We start from the raw sequence: 14,462 nt of genomic DNA on the forward strand, positions 1-14,462 counted from the left end.
GACACACTGCCGATTTTAATAAGCTACAAAGTCAATACAGTGGTCAAGCTTATATTAATTTAGGAAAATTGACATACATGTGACCATCTAATGATTTTGTTGTGCTATTTTGAACTACATCAACAAAAAATGTTTAAAGCTTTCTGCCTCTGTTGGACAGCTTTTGTATCTCAAATAAATTTTTATAAGCCCAGGTACAACAGGTACTGCTCCCGCATCCACCAGCGTGACCAATATTCGAACCGGTAGACCAACAAGTGGTTATGCACATGTTTTAAATCCAACACCTGGTGTACTGGGAGCTTGTGGTCTCTTCCTGTGAGAGAGCTCCACCTCTGCAGTATAACATCTGAACCAGTGAATTGCTTGTTATTCAAATCAAACTGGCTCTGTGTAATCCATCTCACTTAGGATGGATGTCACAATGCATCCAACTGCATGCCGCAGGCACTTAGTTTAAAGCATCCAGGGGTTATGTACTCCAGCAGTTGTTTATAAGTTTTCCAGGCCTGACACCTGTCTTTTTTAATGCGTCTCTGGTGTACGGAAACAATCCTCAAGAAACTTTTTGTTTACTGTTTAAACGTTACACGTTTCTTCTCTGTGAATTTCAGTCTCAGCTCTATCTGTCTTGAACAAAGAGCTGTGTCTTAAAAAGCTTTGTGCTTTGTATGTATCTTACATACACATCATACTTCAGTGTGTCTGTTCCAGAGTTATGAAAAGCTCTTCATCTCAATTAGTTTTGAGAAGTTATTACATGAGCTTGCCTCTGGCTTTTACACATTAATAGTGCATCTAAAACATAGAAAATGTTCTCTTTTTTTTTCTTCAAAAAGGCACGTTTCCTTTTTTTAATTATTACTCATAAAGTGTCTTTTGTCATTTTAATTTTGATAATTATGGCTTACAGGTCATGAAAATCAGAAATCCAGTATCTTAAATTATTAGATCAGTCAAAAATCATTTGCACTACAAAAATGCCCAACTTCACTTATATAGTCAATACCAAGATGGAGGCAATCAGATTGTGGCATTGCTGAGGTGCTATTGTAACCCAAGGTTGCTTTAACAGCTCGTCTTCTGTAGAGTAGTTTAGGTGAGTTGGATGGCCATCCATTAATCTGGTCAGGTCACCAGTCTGTCATAGGGCTAACACGTAGAGACAGAACACAACTATCCAATTCACTCTCAATAATACCTGTGGCTAATTTAGAATCTGCAATTAATCATCACTCATGCATTTGTTTGGAAGCCCAGAGAGAACCCACAAAGACACGGGGAGAACATGCAAACTCCACACAGGAAGACCCTATCAGCCTGGGCATTCAAACCCAGAAGAGCACTAACCACTGCAACACCGTGCAGGTGGTCTATCAAGCACAATAATAAGGTGGTCAGCTGGCATGTTCAGGAAGTAGTTTTAGAACTCTTTTTTTAGCACAGTTGTTAAGTCCTGCTGTAAAAGAAAAGCGGTATATCCATAACGCTTGGCAGTAGATGGAAACATGAAGTCCTCTGAAGTCTCCTGGTAGACAGCTGTGATGTCTTTGGACTTGGTAAAACACAGTAGACCAACTACCACGAACACCAGCAGATGACACAGCACCCCAAACAATCCCACACTGTAGAAATTTCACACTGCATTTCAAACACCTCAGATTCTGTGGCTATCCCACCAGGCTCTAGGGCATAGGTGTCAAACTCTGGCCCGCGGGCCAAATTTGGCCCGCAGCCTAATTACATTTTGCCCGCGAAGCCATACCAAATTACTATTAATGCTGGCCTACTGGTATTATACAGCTAATATATATATTGTTTAGTATTAAGCTTTGCTTGTTCCATATTCAGTTTTTCAGCAAAACTTGTTTGAGTCCATAAGAAAAGATTCATTCTTATATCTGGAGGAAGATTTTTTTTCAATAAATATTAATGTTGGCCCGCGACTTTGTTCCAGTTTTGAATTTTGGCCCACTGTGTATTTGAGTTTGACACCCCTGCTCTAGGGCTTTGATTTCCAAATGAAATCCAAATTTTATTTTCATCTGAAAGAACAACTTTGGACCACTGTGCAACAGTCCATTTATTTTCCTCCCCGCCCCAGGTAAGCCACTTTTCATGTTATCTCTGGTTCTGGAGTAGTTTGATCTTAGAAATGTAACAGTTGTACACCCTGAAAACATCTGTGCATGGTGACTCTTGATCCACTGACACCAGCCTCACTCCACTCCTTGTGATGCTCTCGCACACTCTTTTCTTAACAATTCTCTCAAGGCAGCAATCATTCCTTTTGCTTGAGCATACCATAATTTTAATTCTGGTCATCCTTCCATTAACTCACTTCCATACACTCTGTGAACTGCTAGCCTTTTCAACAATGATTGTGGCTTGCCTTCTTTGCCTTCTTTTGTGGAGCGATTTGATGATTATGGAGAACTTTCAAGTCAGCAATCTTTAACATGAATATGTTTGTATGTACTGGACAAGACCAAGAAATACAGTGTACTTATAGTATTTAAATTACAGTTTACTTAAACTTGATATGATAAAGTCAAATAACCGGAGATATTTTCATGCAATTTTACATTTCATTTAATATTATATATAATAAATATAGAATATACAAAAGTTTACCTTTTCGAATTCTGAAAAAAAAAAAAAAACGAAAAACTTTTTGAGATAAATTCCTCATTTCTTCAATACAGGTTATGTGGAGAGTATAAAGCTGTCACTCTTAGGTGAGAAGGATGAAATCCTAATCATCATAGTGGCCAATGGGCATTTCTTAACTGTAACCACTGGAAACACAGCAGCCATCTTGCCTAAGGGTTTTTGAATACACCTGCCTGGGAAATAGAAGTTCAAAGGCAGGCAGCAAAGGGAGAGCTCTCTCCTCTGGAACTAGCACAACATTTTCACTCTTTACTGGCCCTCGCTTCCTCTGAGATGCTTGTGTAAAACACTCCTTGCTTTAATTAACTGACAAAAGTGGGCAGAAAAGAGACTGAAACTCTTCAAATAGCTGAGCTCGTGCCTAATCAATATCCTCTTAATTTGAAGGTTTGGTGTTCAGATCTTGCTCTTGTGTTGTTCACAAACTGCTGTTTATTCCTCCTCCTCCCACTCCATGTTTTCTTCCTATTTGTCAGTTTTGGCAATGCAAATTCAGGGAGGGGAACAAGAGAGAAAGCAGCATTAACAAGTGAAATTAAAAACCCATTCACTCTCCTCAGTCATCCATTTGGAGCCCAGCCAAAGGAGAAGCAGCTGTTGGGCTGGCAGTAGAGGAGAGAAAGACACAGAGATACAGAAGAGAAAGACAAAAATACACAGTGAGTGAGAAAAGGTGGATAGGAAATGGTTAATTCAAACAATATGTATATATATAAGTTTTTTAACTATAACATCAAGAAGGTGTGCTTTGGGAGCTAAAACTTTCTTCCTTCACCCTCTCCAATCCCTGAGACTTTGACCCTGTACCTAAATCCTCTCCCCTGCTTTCAGTGTTTCATTGGGAAATTTGGAAAGACACAGAGACTCAACACTCAATGTGAAGTTATCAAAATGCTGTTTATTTATATATAAAAGATCAACAATTACATCATATAAACAATATTGCTCGTTAATAGAGAATAATTGCATGACAAAGCAAAAGGAAAGCTCATCCTTTACTGTGTTCTTGAATCAAATCTTACACTTAGCCATGTAGTTCATCATGAATCATCACATCTCTGCTGATGTTTTAAAGTCCCCAGTGGCAGATCCCCACGATGGTTTAGTGTCTTTTTCACTAGTCTTCACCAAACTTCACTTCCAGACAGCTGCTTGCATATACATAACATGTATGACAAAGTGAATGAATTGAAAGAGATGGTCAGGTTTGCAAAAGAACATTTGGTCAGACTCAGCAATCTTAACAATGATTTCAATCAGGATTTCCACGATTCTGAACCCAAGTTGAAAAGCTGGCTTAGGTTAGGAACCTGTTCCTTGTAAATAAAAGAAGGAAATCAGTCCAAATTAAGATTGCACTTGATGAAAAATCACTGACAAACATTTGTGGGATGTTTAGAGTGGAACTTGGAAACAATACATGGAATGCACTTTTGCCTATTTGATCTACTTAAGTGTCAGTGCTATATCTGTTATTTCTTTCCCATTTACCCTATGTCGCCTATGTTTTTCCCCCTTATTTAATTACAGTTCTTCAATTGTTTTTCCCTCTTTTGTGATTGTCTCCTCCATTAGTCATTAGTGTTTCCCATGCAGTTTGTTCTCATGTATTTATAGTCCTCCCTTTTCCTTCTTGTTTGTCTTCTGTCCTGGCTTGTTCATCCACCAGTTTTCCTTATGCTTCTTATATTGTCTTTCTTTCTTGGACTTCTGTTTTATTTGAACCAACCTTATGAGGCTAGTGTTTTCTGGGTCTTTATGTAAGTTTAATGAGCTTTGCATGAAAGCTCGCCTTTTGTTTAGCATTCCCGTCTTGTGTGTCTGCAATTGGGTCCTCTTTTGAACACACACATAACAGTTAAGTGACCTTCTCAGCTTTGGCTCCCTTTAAAACCGAACAGAGAAACAGGCTGCATGTGGAGAACAGCCTGCTAACAGCTGTTATCCCACTGTTTAAAGCTTATGGAAGACAAACAAGCCCATTAAAGCTCAGGTGAGTTATGAAAAGGAGCTGAAATTACTACTGGATGAGTTTGAATACAATTTTTTCACAATAGGTCTAAATTGCTTTGCATTAAAGTCATTCAGATTGTGTTAGGCTGAAAGTTGAATAGAACACAATGTTACCATTAGCTATTGCCAATTATAAAAACCACTGGAAGCCACTGCCTTACGATACTGGAGTGTTGATGCTAAACTTTATCCACCTGGCTTGATAGGCACAGCAGAGGAGTATTTTAATTTTGGTGAAGAGGTGCTGATATTTCAGCACTGAATTTTTATACAAGAGGAGCATATAGTAGTAGTAATAATAAGTAGTAGTAAAACTATCAGAAGAAAAAAAGGATCCTACTGTCATGAGTCTTCCTACTTCTGTAGGAAGACTCATGACTCATGGCTCATAACTGTCATCGTGATTATGAGATCACTCCATCCACCTGTTGTCACTGCCGCTGCCCCTGAGTCAATATAATAATCTCTTTGGCCAGTGGGTTGTCTGATAAGCACTCTGGAGGCACAGAGACACACCCAGAAAAGATGCACTTCACCCCCAGCAGTGAAAGCCCCATCTGGAATCGTCCATTGATTTTTAGTCAAAATGATTTTTCATGACCATGAAAACAACCCCAGTGTGCCACCTCTTTTGGAAGAGGGGATCAAATTCCCTAATCTTTGTCCAAATCAAAGGCTGCACACTTCAAAGTGGCTGGATCAGCACAGATACCCACAGAGCGCCAACACCAGAGCAGAAGGGAGGAAAAAAAATGCTTTGCTCTCGCTTTGCACTCCAAACTCATTTTAACTCCTGTCTTTCTTCTCCCTGCTCATCTTTTCAGCGAGTTTGTAGTGGCATTGTGCTTTAGTTTGAGTGTGTGTGTTTGTGTGTTTGATGGACAGTTGTAGAAGAGAAAACTTAAAGGGCCAAGAGGATGGATGGTGTATAGAGGCAGGTTGGTGGCGGTGGGGGCTGGAGGCTGGGTGTGGTGCACTTATCTCCTCTGTGCAGATGAGAACACTTCATTGCCTGCGGGATGCTGCTCTTTCTCAGGCCAAGGATAGTAGCAGTGTGGTTAAAGGGATTATGGGGGGCACTGTTTTCAGGGGATGTTGGGATCTGAACTTGTTTATTGACCATTTTCAGATATGTAATTAGCACACTTAATTGGCCCGTTTAGAGTCAACAAAGTATGCTCTAATTTCATAAGCAACCTCTTTTACACTCAGATGATAAATCAATAAGAGTGCTGAGATTTAGCCAAGAAAAGTATCTCAGTGCCCTGAGACAGAATAATAACTCTTTTTTTTTTCTTCACAACATTTTAAGATTATTGATTTCTCTATTCTGTTCCCATTTTCTCCCCCTGAGATACAATTTGTTAGAATATTTTCAGGCTCTCGCTTCAACAGGAACTATCTTTTGTTAAAGCTAAAACCACAAAATGAAGCACAGTGAAATAGCAGTGACAGGATCACTTCAGAAGATGCCCACTCCTCCACCTGCCTGATGATGAGTCCTTACTGTAAACAACAAAAGGTGCTATTATCACCCCCAACCAGGGATAGGATTAGACGCGTACTCATTTGCATGGATTTCAACTCCAAAATAATAATAAGAAGGCACAAATAAGGGAAAAATAGAGACAAAAGGTGAGGTTAATTTATGGAAAGCCATGGCTGCATCACTGCTTACTACTTTGATGCTTAATCCGTTATTAACCTCCACAGTATTACACATACACGCATGCACATGTATGTGTGGAGATACTCACTCATGCATGCACACCTTGAGCAGCTGACTCAGGGCAACTGAGCACTGAGAGCAATATTACCCCTCAGGGAAATAAAGATAGGCTGTGGGTGCAAAAGGAGGGAGATGAGGCTACTCGGAGGACACGCTGCAGAATATCAGCCCAATCCTGCTTGTGTTTGCTCTCGCTGGTTTCCAGGGTAATGGCAGAAGGCTCTGCCTTCCTGTTGAGGCAAACGCACTTAGAGGAGAGATTTTTGGCCTTGAGAACATGTTGAGAGGGAAAATGTTCCATTACTGGGAACCTTTTGTCTTTGTGCTGCTGATTTCCCAGCGTGCAGCTGTATAGATGTGTTTGTGTGCTTGAGAAAGTGTGCAGTGTGTGCTTTAATGTTTGCTGCAAACAACATAAACAAGAAGAAATTTCACATTACAAGAAATGGTAAGCCTAAAGGATTTCCATTATGCCAATTTCAAACTAAATATTTGTGTTCTTCTTCTCTGCTACTAGAGCAACTTGTGCCTGAGATAACCATATTATGGTACCATACTCTCATTGGCATCATATGGAAGCACTGTACAGCAAAAGAGTAGCTGAAATGGAGAGTTCAAAGCAGTCTGAAGCCCTTTATTTCTGGAAACTTTGGCCATGTTGGAAAAGCATAACAAATCTTCCGTTTGTCCTTCTTCTTCTTTTTCTTCTTATTGCTAACAAAAAAACCTTCCCTATGGGTGTGTTTTGTCTGCATCCGTTACAGCTGAGAATTGTGGAAACATATTTAATTTCCAACAACCTGGAAACATTAGAAATGCAATAGGAATTTGTAACTTATAAGAAAAGATGTAATGGCAACGGCCCCAGTGTGTGTTGTAAGGCTCATGTTACAGTCGGCTGTTTATACTGATTGTTATATACTATACATATATGTGTAAACACATACTTTTGTGTTGATCCTGGTTGTTTGGATGTAGAATGCAAATGTCCAGAAATATTCCTCTCTGCCATTTGTTGTGCAGATCTTTTACTCTCAGTTAATGGTGTTTAGGGCTGCCACAAACGATTATTTTGATAGTCGACTAGTCACCGATTATTTTTGCGATTAGTCGACTAATCAGATCATGCATCCATTGGACGTAAAATGTACACCTGAAAATATGTTAAACGTTTATTTTGTGACCCAGAAAGAATAATAATTGTAATATTAAAACTAACTAGCTGCCGCCATTGTTGACAACTGCGCTGGGCCGCGCTATGAATTCTGGAACACAGTTTCTTCTTCTTCGGGGTTTAACGGCAGCTGGCATCCTTGTACATGCAGTGCTGCCATCTTCTGTTTCAGTCCGTTATTACACTCTTAAATACTACTACTTATTCCTGCGTCTTTTGGGATCTTACAAAGCTTCAAACGACGCTTCGACTATTAAATTAGTCGTCGACGATTTTAATAGTCGACGTAATCGTGACTAGTCGACTAATCGTGGCAGCCCTAATGGTGTTAAAAGGTAAAGGCATAGCAGATAGGAAATAAAATCTTCCCAGTTCTTAAAACCCTGTGGTGAGCGTTAAAATGTCTAATGATCACGCAGTTTCTTTGTACAAATACACAAAAAAAGCACCAATACTTTTATTTGAAGTCATTTTTATCAATCAATCGACCAATCAATCACCACATAGACGCCATAGAAGTTACAAATCTTGTAGTTTCATTGAGATTGAAGCAGTCATTACAGTTTGGTTATTATTATCATTATTATTATGTCACATTGTCTGGTCTTAGCTATCACAATAAAATTTCTACAGCTCGTTCTGATGGCTATATTTTTATTTCTGCTTAAAAATGAATTGTAAGTTAAATAACTCTGCCTTTCTGTGAAAAACTGTGCGCGGATGTGTGCACCCGTGTGTGTGTGTGTTTTCACCCAGTGGTTTGCTGCTGAGTGATTTTCTCCGTGAAGCACTCAGGATATGCAGAGATGAGCTCCATTGTTGGTATAAATTGCTTGGCCCATGCATGCTGCCTCTCCACCGGGCATCTCCCCCCTCGTACTGATCAATCTAATCCTTAGCTATAATGAGTTTTTCTGTCTGACTGTGAGGAGTGGGCCGGGCCATGAAGTGGATAGGAGAATGAGCAAGAGAAGAAATGTGGGATACTGGCGATGTTGGTGAAGACAGATGTAGGCACAGAAAGTAGCCAAGGTGTTTATAGAGGTAAGAAGTGAAGATCTGGCAGAAGATATCATTTCATGAGGGGAACTGTTTTTGCATGGCTTAATGAAACAGCTTGCCTTAGTATGTCAAACGTGAGACATAGATCAGATTCTCACAATATTTTTTCATTACAGATTCACTCTCCTAGTACTTTTTAAATCACTGAAGAGATCATTTAATATATATAAATTCTGAAGTGGCAAATACAATTACCCAAGGGCTGAAATGGTTATTAAAAATAGTATAAGCTTAGCAGGCAACTGAGTCATTTGTATTTGATAATACAAATATCTAAAATTAACTAATCGATCATTGTTTTAATATTATCAACTAGCTGATTGATCTACAGGAAATTAACAGTTCGAGAGTTTTTCTTTAATATGCAGATTTCATTAAGTTAACCCTTCTCCACTAATGTTACCACACGTTACTCTTCACAAAAGTCTACCTGACTGTAGAAGTTGTTTATTTCGGTAATGAAATAACAGATCAGTTACTTTTTCTAGAATTTCTCTCAAGTCTTCTAAGCTTTTTAGTGACTTTCAGTTTGTTGATTCTTAACGTCACTGTTTTGGATTATTCTCACTTTTATCCCTGCTGCAGGCAGCAGTTTTCAGGGACATAGCTCTGAAAACTCACTGCACACTACACCACGACGAGTAAAGCAATTAATCAATTTAAAATCACTGACAGAAGCTGCACAGTTCCGAAGCACAAAAGATGGATCAGAATGATTTTGACTAAACTTGTATATACTGTGGTTGGTGCGTACAAAAACTGGTCTGAAATTCATTACCAGGACACACAGTGTTATAGCTTGCAGTGGAGCTGCAGACTAATCATGGAGTACCCATGGTGATGTCTATCCAAAAGCACTTAAAATGTGTGTGTGAGCATCAGAATTGGATCCAGAAGTGATGATGGTGATGTCTGATAGATCACACCGGGTATATGTGCATGTGGTTTACTTGGAGAAGAGATAATGTGTACTCCTTTTCATTGCAATCGTATGCCTGGATGGCAGAGGTTATCTGTTATTGTGCTTGAGCTTTGGTGGAAGAGAGGAAGCTCCACAATATTTTTTTTCAAGTTGGTGCTAATAGTATGTAAATATATTGTAACAGGGGAATTTGTCAAAAAGTAGTAAAGTTTTATGTTTTTTTGGGACTCTAAATTGTGGTTTGTTATTAAGTGTTCTCTATTTTCCTTATAATCCCTGAGTTTTGAAATCTTTGGTTTATAGACTTCAGGGTTTTCTTAACTTTTATAATAATAATATGCCTCTGTGTTTAGTCTTAGCATTTATTTAGTGTAATCCATTTCTGTTTTTTTGTGATCAGTATAACCTACAGGTCCAGCCTCCCCTGTGTCTCCTTGTATCTGTTAGTCAGGTCTTCATCTTTGTGTTAGGGCTATCCCTGTTATTTTAATTCCTGTTTTATTTTGACACTCTGTTCCATGATCCCTCTTTTGTGACTGTCTACCTATGCTCCACTGGTTAATGTATATCATGTATTCTTTTTGTTCACTTTTGGACTTTATGTTTCAGGGTATTACAGCTGCTCCAGTTGTAACAAGGTTATCCTTCCTGCTGAGCTTAACAGTTCTGTTACCATGCAACAATCCCAATGCAAAATAACAAATTTTTTCAATGTTCATTTAGCAAAAGATGATAAAACACGGCAGAAAACAAAGTGCATAACATCCTAACCAAAGAAAGCTGAATTTGTAGAAGCATGACTGCATAAAACACAGAAAACAACCTCAAAAGCATTGCACATTCTCAGCTGCATCCAGCTACAGCGAGTGAGGTGAACAATGAAAAGCAATGTTGCTTCTGTCTTGCAGAGACCAGAAGCACAGAAAAGATGAACCACAAAACGGAGAAGCTGAGACAGAACAGAGCGGACTGCCTGTAGTTCACAGACTGACTGTCCATCATCTCCCAGAACCCCGGCACTCTGCACATCAAGGTAGAAGACTTGAGGATTTCTCACTATATAAAAATACTTTAGAGGAGCAATAAGTCAGACAGCTCCAACATGTCTGTGAATATGTATCAATCCTCTCTGAAACTTTATGCACAGATTCAAGTGGGACCCTATGCCTGGCCTTATTCTGCTCATCCTCTCTCTTCAGTGAATTTAGAACATATATATACATACAGAGGAACTTCCTCTTTTTTTAGTATCTTCCTTGTCTGCGCTTACTTCTAAGAGTTATTTTAAGTAGTTATGGTGTAAGTTAATCTCTCAGAAATTAATATAAATTACTTTCATGTAAGAAAATACAATTTGTCATGGCAATTCTTCAGAAAAGTATTTCACATCTTCAAAATTTTAGCTTGATTTCATCAAGCTAAAATTTTTCTAAAAGCAAAATATGTACAATTCACAGCTGCTTTTAATGAAGAAAAGTAGCAAAATCCTACATTTAAATCCTGAAACAAACACATTTTTAGCATTTTTAAGTTAACAAGTTGTCAGATTGTTGTCTTTTCTTTTTGTCGCTAGAGGAATGGGGTAAAACAGTGTCTCTCTATCGTTCCATGGCCAAGCATCTCAGGTTCAAGTATAGCTAATCTGATCACCTCGTGCCTTGAAGGCACTGGCCTGGTGTGACCGAGGCGTCCGTGTGAAAGGCCTCTTTGTTGAGCCGTGTCATCATTTGTATTCAGCAGGATCAAAGTGTCCTCAGCTTCTTTAAAATTTATCCTGTGGCTAGTGTTGCTGGAGCAGTGAATGACAATGTCAAGGGATGCAGAAGAGCTGGGAAATTTACATAGAAATGGCCCTCAATATGAATGTGTAAGGAATCAATTCAGAGTCTGCAATTTGGGATTGTGTGGGCATGTATCTGTGTATGCCTTATGCTGGCTTGGGTATTGAGTGTGTGTTTGTGCCATACACATGTAAGAGACTTAGAGGGGATTGCTGAACCAGTCTTAAAGCTACTTTTCTCACTACATCGCTTTTTTAGTCTTAAATGTTCTTTTTTCCTTTCTCCATTATTTCCAGCCCCATGATGCTCAGTTTTAACAAGATAATAGGATCATGCCTCTTCCATCTAATACCAGGGGGGCAGAGGACAACCTGAGGAAGTGGCCTCAGGCAGCAGTAAAAAAGCAAGTTAAGCTAAATGTGTTAGCTACGTGACGCAGTGATGTGGGACTGAGTTGAGTTGACTTTGGCTTTGTGTCTACTTTAAGATAGAAACCCACCTCCTACCTCCTTTAATAAACCTTACTCAACTTTATTACTCTGAAAGCACTGACAAGCCTTACAGCTTCTCAGACTGTGCATCACTTTACTGTGGGTAGAATCAATAGTGTAGCTATATGCTGTCCCATATCTGTGGCTGCTCAGACAAGTAAAATAAACAGTAGGGGTATATTCTTGCAAGAAGTCCAAGGTCTAAATCCCGGAGCAGCCTCCATTTTTACCACAACATTTAGGTATTTTGGGATGAGTAAGTTTGTGCATGCAAAACAAAAAGAGAAAACAATTCTGTTATATACACAGGGTGATAAGGTTCTGGTAAGGTTCCTTTATAGTTTCCTAAGCTTAGCCTGCTCAGATGTGCTGCATACTTAACTCACAGCCAACAAGTAAAGCAGAGCCCTGAAGGAGAAGTTGCAAAAGGTCAACCTTGTGGCCCACACACCTATCAGTTTCCAGGTAACCTTTTATCTGAACTTACAGTAGTAATTACTGGGTGTGCAGTTCGAGATGATTGCAAACATTTCAAAAAGTGTTTTGCTTTTGCCCTGAAGCATATTGGTTTGCTTCTTCCTCTATGATGAGGTAGGTTACCGCTCCCCTTGGACCTTGGGTTGGATGACCAGTCAAGAGTTCAGCAAGGTTATTATGCCTCACCAAAACCAAACTAAAAACTGAAAGTAGGAGTGGGTATTATTAATTCAGAAAACCTTTTTGGGTTGTTTTGCCTTAGCCTGGTCAGATTTTATTCTGAACAAATGTACATGTTGCTTTTGACAAATACCCCCTGTAATCTGACTAAAAACTAAAATTAGCATGTAAAATAATACCCTAAATTCAAACTAAGAAAAAAAAAAGCAATCCCATGAAGGAAACTGAAAAAAAAAAAAGAAATACAAAACTACATTAGTGATACATAAGAACACAAATCCTGTGACATTGATTAATCAGTGTCAATAAGTAAGACAACTCATTTCTGATAAATAGTGAAAATAAGGTGAACTCTTTATATAAGATGATTGTTTAAACATTTAATATGTTTACAAATACGGTCTTTAACCTTTAATGCTGCTATATACAGACACACTTTAAAGACTGATGACATCTTGAATTGAATTTCCCCATTCCCCGGCACCTTTGTGTCACACCTTGGCCTTTCTCGTTTTCATCACCCAGAGAAAGGCTGTCAGAACATATACAGATTACACTGTGGCTGTTCTGACATCTGCTGCCTTCATTATTATGGGAGACGTGCACCATAAAATCAATAGGGTCGTTGTAGACTTAATAAAGGTAATTTCTCTACAGTCCTGCCTCATGCTGCACCAAAGTGCCCGGCTTATTTCTCAACTTATTTTATCCTTCTGTGCTGTTCAGTGCAGGAGAGATCGATTCATGAGCTATTAAAACTTTCAAAAGCAGACTGTGTAAGAGAAAGGTGAAGGTTTGGGTTTGGGTTTTGAATGAAGCAGACATTTTCAATTGAATGGCTTGTTTAGGTCTGTGGATAGAGCATTTTTATGAAGAAAATGTTAGAATAAAAGGGTGAATATGAATCAAACTACAGCCTTTCAGCCTTCTTCACAGTACCACATCAACATAAAATATTCTGCACCAGCAGAAGGATCACAGAATAAAAGCATTAAACCAGGTTCACATTTCCATGCTCTGAAGTATTATCTGTACCTGGACCGTATATTTCACATTACATTAGTATAATAGAAGACTTGACGTTACATATGTTTCTGCTTTTTTTCCCTTCATAGTTAATTACAGCACACTCAGAGCACTGAGTACCATATTTTATGTTAATCTGTCTTCCCCATCTAGAATTTTTTTATAAAATGAACAGCCTGCTTTGCTCATGTGCAAATGGTGATGTTATCTAAAGCTTCACTTTGAATAAATGCAATAAGACACAAAGGTCATTCGTATGCACAGATGTTTTCTGTAGCATAAAGTCTCTGCTGCCAGATTGTTATTATCAAGAAAAATACTTTCAAATGAAATGCTTTAATTCTCTTATTATGCCTTTTGTTTTAGTGCTTTTTATGTGTCAGAGATTTTGCTACTATCAATACTTTTGCTTTTGTCTGCTGAACAAATATATTCATGAGGAAGAGCCATATATCCAGTGACATATAGCAGCTATATTCATATATTCCATGCAAATGCGAGGTTCTGTCAGCAGCAAATATTGAAGAAGTGTGATTTCTTATACCATCTAGTTTTTACTTTCATTTTTGTGAAGACCTTTTGTATTGATTGTAATACCATACACAATATAAATTCCAGCAAAGTACCAGCAAACAAAGAGATTTTAAGCAACATATTTGGTGCACAAAATAGGAGGACAGTATAAATTATGATCAGTATTGTACATATATACACTCAGTGGCCACTTCAAGTGGTTCAGCTGGTTCAAGAAACAAGTTTGACATGATTTGACAAACAATGGATGGGTGCACTGAGGTCATAAAGGAAAGGCAACAATATTCAGGTAGTTAGGCTGTAGCATTTTAACAATGCTCAGTTAGTACTAAGTGACTAAAAATGTGCTAAGGAAATATCACCCACCACATTACACCACCACCAGCCTAAAGCATCCATA

The sequence above is a fragment of the Oreochromis niloticus genome, linkage group LG4 (assembly GCF_001858045.2).
Source record: "Oreochromis niloticus isolate F11D_XX linkage group LG4, O_niloticus_UMD_NMBU, whole genome shotgun sequence".
In the NCBI taxonomy this organism is placed as follows: domain Eukaryota; kingdom Metazoa; phylum Chordata; class Actinopteri; order Cichliformes; family Cichlidae; genus Oreochromis; species Oreochromis niloticus.